The sequence below is a fragment of the Mus caroli genome, unplaced genomic scaffold, assembly GCF_978045245.1.
Source record: "Mus caroli unplaced genomic scaffold, Mus_caroli_1 scaffold_11, whole genome shotgun sequence".
Lineage (NCBI taxonomy): Eukaryota > Metazoa > Chordata > Mammalia > Rodentia > Muridae > Mus > Mus caroli.
In genome coordinates, this window is record NW_028227266.1 from 47919 (window position 1) to 54476 (window position 6558).

Sequence of the window (6558 nt, forward strand, 5' to 3'; positions counted from 1 at the left end):
TCTTTTTAACTCTATGAAGAATTGAGTTGAAATTTTGATGGGGATTGCATTGAATCTGTAGGTTGCTTTTGGCAGGATAGCAATTTTTACTATATTAATCCTGCCAATCCACAAGCATGGGAGATCTTTCCAACCTCTGAGGTCTTCTTCTATTTCTTTCTTCAGACACTTAAAGTTCTTGTCATGCAGATCTTTCACTTGTTTGGTTAGAGTCACACCAAGATATTTTATATTGTTTGTGACTATTGTGAAGGTTGTCATTTCCCTAATTTCTTTCTCAGCCTGTTTATCCTTTGAGTATAGGAAGGCTACTGATTTGTTTGAGTTAATTTTATATCCAGCCACTTTGCTGAAGTTGTTTATCAGATGTAGAAGTTATCTGGTGGAGTTTCTAGGGTCACTTAAGTAAACTATCATATCATCTACAAATAGTAATATTTTGACTTCTTCATTTCTAATTTGTATCCCTTTGACCTCCTTTTGTTGTCTAACTGCTATAGCTAGAACTTCAAGTACTATGTTGAATAGATAGAAAAGAGAAGGCAGCCTTGTCTAGTCCCAGTGTCAAAGTCCACCATGTCTACGATGAATGAGCAAAGGTAAAATATAAAGATATAAAGATAGTAGCAAAAGATATCTAGTAATTAGTATTAACAAGTTATATCAAGTTCACTGGACATATACACACATTCACAATCATTTCAGGTATATGAGCATTTTCATATTGTGTTCATATTGTGCTCAAGCAGTAAAAATGCACTTCAGATGCTGTTCACTCACATAAAATTTCACTGTCAATATGGATACTAACACTCAAAATGAGGAGGGAAGATGGAACTTTCTCATACACAGACTAATCAGGTGTCTGGAAGTGATGCTTATATACTTATTTAAATATGAATGGATTACAAAAAAGTTGAATAAATAAAAGAGTTTTCAAGTCTCTTGCAGGTATTCCCAGCAATGGTCACAATTTCTTGATAACATCATTCACTATGTCTAATTGTGTTGCTGCTACAGTGAACAACTATAGAAAGGACAAGTTGTTGAGACAATAACATGTTAAAGCAAAGCTCAACATTCTCCAAAACCTGGGACATGGATGACAGGGACACTTTTCTTGCTTGAAGACAGAGCATGAAGTGATTTTTTAAAATTTATTTCCAGTGTTACAAAAACAGCCCAAAGAATGTATTTTATATCCACAAATCTGTGTTCCACTATAAATGAGAAAGAACTCTGGTTTTCTGGATTCTCAGTTAATTCCCAAATGGCAGCAAGAGCAGAATTCTTTCCTGCCGTAATATTTTAGTTTTATAGATGCATATGAAGAAAGAAAATATACATCTCATGTGTGTACTGGGAAAGGTACATCATGACTTTTGGTTCTTTTGTTTTCCAGAATGCCAAGCACACTCCAGTGAAGTCTGCTTGACAGGCTGAGAAGTCTGGGAGCACTCACGGAGGCAAAAAGTTTCAAAAGGAACTCACCTCCTGGAACTTTGGCGTTCTCATAACCTGTATACTCATACCCTAGCCCCGAGTTAGTCTAGTGTATGGATCCACGTGCTCTCTTTTAGTATTATTATAAGTGTCTTTTAAGATTGAATTCTGACAAAGCTAATCCTTCGCCAGTGTTCCAAAGTCCTAGAAAATGCTTGAAGCCTAGGAGCTTGGTAAAGACAGTGAAACTAATTAAGCATTACAAAAGTTGGAACCAGCAGCTCAGGGCTGTTCTGCAGAGTGTTAACTAAGGATAGTAGCCAATCTCACCCAAACAAGGGAATACCATGAAAGAATCAGGGAATCCCACTGACATAGAAATCTTCAGTACAGGCTACATTGCATATTAGAAGCAAGTTGGTGAATTCTTCTAACAAGTGGAGATTCTCCAGATACTTAAAGTTACACTAATAAGAATTTATCAAGGCCTAGGAAATAGGGGGCTTGTGGTATTGCATTATTCATGAGAAGGTCTGCTAGAGCAGACCCCCCTGGTGCTAGCCTTCACAAGGCTCAAAGGAATAACACTAGGGTGTGAAATCCTTACCTGTCATTAAGCTGACCCTAGGCAGGACTGCTTTATCTTTACTGTAAACATTTACCTGGTTCCTGTAGTCCCTTTGTAGTCATTCCTTTGTTTTGTGTCAGGTAACTTCAATGTACTTTGCCTGCTGTGACTTCCTACTCCTTTTATTTTCTGTATTATATAAGGCTGGTGTTCACTTTGTGACAATACATTCAGATTTTACACAATCTCGTGTGTTGATCTGTCTGTCATTCGCCCGACCCCTTGCCCACCTGCGATTAGAGACCCTTTCTACGAAGACAAAGGGACCCAGAGGGTCTGCGGCACCAGAATGCTGAGGAAGAATATCAACTGTGGTTCTCTTCTTACCAAGAAAAAACACCATGGCTACTCCTGCATAATCATGAGAGAAATCTACAGAGGCATTGACTGAGTTCAAAAAGTTGTAACTCTAAATAATTAAAGTGTTTTTTTTAAGTGTAAGTACACATAAAAGTAAACATCATACTCGTTCTTTCATACTGTAAACAATACTTACAAAACTTAGTGAGTCTTGCCCCTAATTCAAATATACAGTAAAATCTTTTAAAATTTGGATTCATTAGAGAATTTCAGACATGAGTAGTATATTTGCATCATTTCCACCCCTCCATCTGGCCCCTTCATCTCCTCCCATGTCCTCCTTTCTCCCTGATTTCATGATCTTTTAAAATTAATTGTGTGTGTGTGTGTGTGTGTGTGTGTGTGTGTGTGTGTGTGTGTGTAAGAGTAGTGTTGCTCATATGGGTGTTTAGGGATGAGCAACTGAAACAGAATAACCTACTAATTGGTTCATCGATGGGGAAGACTGAGTCTCTCTCTGAGCAGCCATTGATTATCCTTAGCTTTTCATCTAAGCATCGAATCTTGTGATTTTTTACTTCATCCACATTGGCAGTTTAACTGGTATGGCCACTTTTTAATTCTTTATTGGGTAATTGCATTGTTGTGATTTTATGTGTGATGTGTTTCTCTCATACTGAAGACAGCATCTCCTAGAAAGTTCTTGGCTCTTACAAGCTTTCTTCCTGCTCTTTCAAGAAGTTGCCCAACCTTAGGTATAGAAATTGCATTGTAGATGTTCCACCTGGAATTGGGGACCCTGAAAACACTGTGGATTGCTGCACCCAACAATATCTGGTCAGTCTTTAAGAACATAGGGAGAGAGCAGACAAAAAATTGAGCTATATTTATTTTAACATATGTATTACATATTTAAAATGTTATTTTGACATCAAGACTTGCTAAAACTTGTTCCTTATGTCTTACTTGAGGTTCTTATGCCCTCGTTGCAGGTATCCCAAAGACCACCAAGGAGTCAATTCCAATGTTAACACATAAGGGTCTTTGGGTTTGTTTGTTTGTTTGTTTGTTTGTTTGTTTTTGTTTGTTTTTTGAGACAGGGTTTCTCTGTGTAGCCCTGGCTGTCCTGGAACTCACTTTGTGGACCAAGCTGGCCTCGAACTCAGAAATTCGCCTGCCTCTGCCTTCCGAGCGAGCGCCTCCATGCCCAACAACACATAAGGGTTTTTATTATGAGTTTGTGAGCAGGGTCTCTCACCTACCCAGTTGGAGAGGGTCAGAGTGAGAGCCCTAAGTTTAGAGGTACAGGCTATTTTATTGTTGTTACAGCAAGCTTGAGGAATTTCTATACAGGTCAGCAAGTTAGTATTTCAAAAACTGAATTTCTGGCGTAATCTGCAAGAACTGAGCACTCAGACAAAGATCACCTGACAAACTGAATGGCTGAGTTATCTGTGCCTTGACCCTGCTACTGTAGCTGACTGGCTGTTGCTAAGAGGGGTGTGTTGTCATAGAATGCTTGCTCAGAATTGATTTCTTCCTGGAATTGGAGTTTAGCCCCTGGTCTCGCATAAAATGGAGTTTGGGTATCCTAATGACTTGTTAATCATGGTGGCTCTGTTTCAGTTAGAGTCTCTATTGGTATGATAAAACACCATGACCAAAATCACCTTAGAGTAGAAACGGTTTCTTTCATTTTCCTTTAACAGTCCACTGCTGTGAAAGTCAGAACAAAAACTCAAATGAGGTCAGTGCCGTTTGCAGCGAACCGGGCTGGCATTTCCTTCCTTGGAGGGAAAGATTCCTCTGCCATGGAGTCCTGCTGTGTGATCGCCAACCAGCCTGTTGTGATAGACAGTGGACCCGGTGTGATGATAGCTGTTTTTGCTGATGATTGGATTCCCAAATACTGCTTTTCAAACTATGTGGGCAGACCCAAACATGTTCATGTCACGGCAGAAGCCCTCGAAGGTGACATCATCATTGGCCCCAAAGCTGAGGAGCACTGGGGACTGCTGTGAGTCTGTTACCTCACGGAACATGCCATCATCAAGGACTGGAATGACATGGAACGCATCTGGCAATATCTCTATTCTAAAGACCAGCTCCAGACTTTCTCAGAGGAGCATCCTCTGCTCCTGACTGAGGCACCTTTAATGTGAGAAACCGGGAGTGAGCTGCAGATGTTTTCTTAGAGATCTAAAGTGTGCCAGCTCTCTTCATTTCCATGCAAGCTGTGCTTAGCCTTGATGCACAGGCAGAACCACAGGACTGGTGTGGATTCTGGGAATGGCATCACCCATGCGGTCCTGATTCAGTATGCCTCACTCCATCATGCGTGTCGACATTGCTGGTTGAGGTGTGTCCCACTTCTGCCTCTACCTACAGAAGGAGGGCTATGATTTCCACTCCTCCTCTGAGTTTGAGATGGTCAAGGCCATAAAGGAAAGAACTAGCTACCTGTTCATAACCCCCAGAAGGATGAGACACTGGAGACGGAGAAGGCTCAGTACTACCTGCCCGATGGCAGCACCACTGAGATAGGTAGGCCCTTCGAGGTTCCAGGTCCCTGAGCTGCTGCTGTTCAGGCCAGACTTGATTGGCGAGGAGAGTGAAAGTATCCATGAAGTGCTGGTGTTTGCTGTCCAGAAGTCAGACATGGATTTAAGGTGTACATTTTTTTTCCAACATTGTCCTCTCAGAAGGTTCTACTGTTGGAGCCCCAGGGGCACAGGTGTAGAGAACATGACCCCCAGAAACACAGCTTGATGACAGATCGCTGTAATGACAAGAGGTTTTTATTCAGACATGCGTGGGATTGCTCAGCCTTGCAGGGAGAGTTAATCCAGATTGTCAAAAGTACAGCTCTTTTATACTCTTTTAAGGGGGGTTACACAGTTATTTAATTATTGCTTAGCAAAGCAGCAGTATATTTTTAATTTAGCAGAAAACTCGGTCAGCAAGGTCAAAGCAGTATATGGTTTTCTCTGGAATTCAGACTGAGGCGGGGAATTGTCTCAAGGACTGTTATTTCTGGCAACTCTGGTCATCATGATCACTTGTCAGTCCCTGCAGATAGGGAAGGGGTTGGGTGGTCTTGAATTTGTTTACACTGACAGGGAAAGAGAAACTGTTTAAGCAGCAAGAGACAGCAAGAGATAGGGAGAAGCACTGCAAACAGCTTTGGTCTACATCAGCCAAGCTAAAATCTATTATTTCTTCACTACTCTGTTCAAAGGTTTTGGAGACAGGCGACTGAGTGAAGAAACTAGTTCCAAAAGACATGAAGATCAGGATATCTGAACCCCAGGTGAGACTGTATTCCACATGGATTGGAGGCTCTATCCTTGCTTCCTCGACACCTTTAAGAAGATGTGGGTCTCTAAAAAGGAATATGAAGATGCCCGATCCATTCAAAGGAAAACCTTCTAATGTTGCAACATCACCACCACTGACATGAACTCCACTTTAAAACTCGCTTTCTTGAGTTAGAGTGTTTGTGAGGAACTGCCTGCGTGTGTGTGTGTGTGTGTGTGTGTGTGTGTGTGTGTGTGTGTGTGTGTAGGTATGTATGAGTGTGTGCAACTATCGAGTGCTGTGTGGCCTGTCTTCACCGGCACCCTCACCATTGATACAAAGTCTCACCTAAGTTCCAGATTCCAGACAGTATTCTTTCTCCACCATCTTATGCCCCTGACAGATGTAAAACAAAGCTGGTGTGTGTGGAATCAGTGTGGCAACCCATGGACTGCAGTGTGCTTAACCAGCTCACTCTCTTAGCCCAAGCCTGTCCCTTGCATGGCCTCGCACATCCACGTTGCATTGTGGGGCCCAGTGTACTTAAATAAAGACATTCCAATAGATTTTAAAAAAGAAGAAGAACTCAAATGACCTGGGGTCTTGGAGACAGGACCTAATGCAGAGGTCATGTAGGATTACTGTTTACTGGTTTGTTCTGCCTTTCTTTGCTCAGTCCTAGATCATGGGACCACCTGCATTGGCTGGGCCCTCTGACATCAGTCACTCGATGGTGCAGAGGAATCACTGAATGTGGGAAGTCCTGAATGAATGTGTATTTTGACAAGGTCATGACTACGCTAGGAATTAGTAAAGCTGTCTCCTTATATGAATAAGGCCCAAGAGAAATGGCATAGCTTTCCTTGGGAGTTTGAATCTGGGTGTTTATA

The 6558-nt window shown here is 41.6% G+C and overlaps 1 pseudogene; it reads left to right on the forward strand.

The window, feature by feature from the left end:
- Positions 1-4167: 4167 nt before the first annotated feature.
- Positions 4168-5803, forward strand: LOC110288482 (alpha-centractin-like; annotated as a pseudogene).
- The last annotated feature ends 755 nt before the right edge of the window (positions 5804-6558 follow it).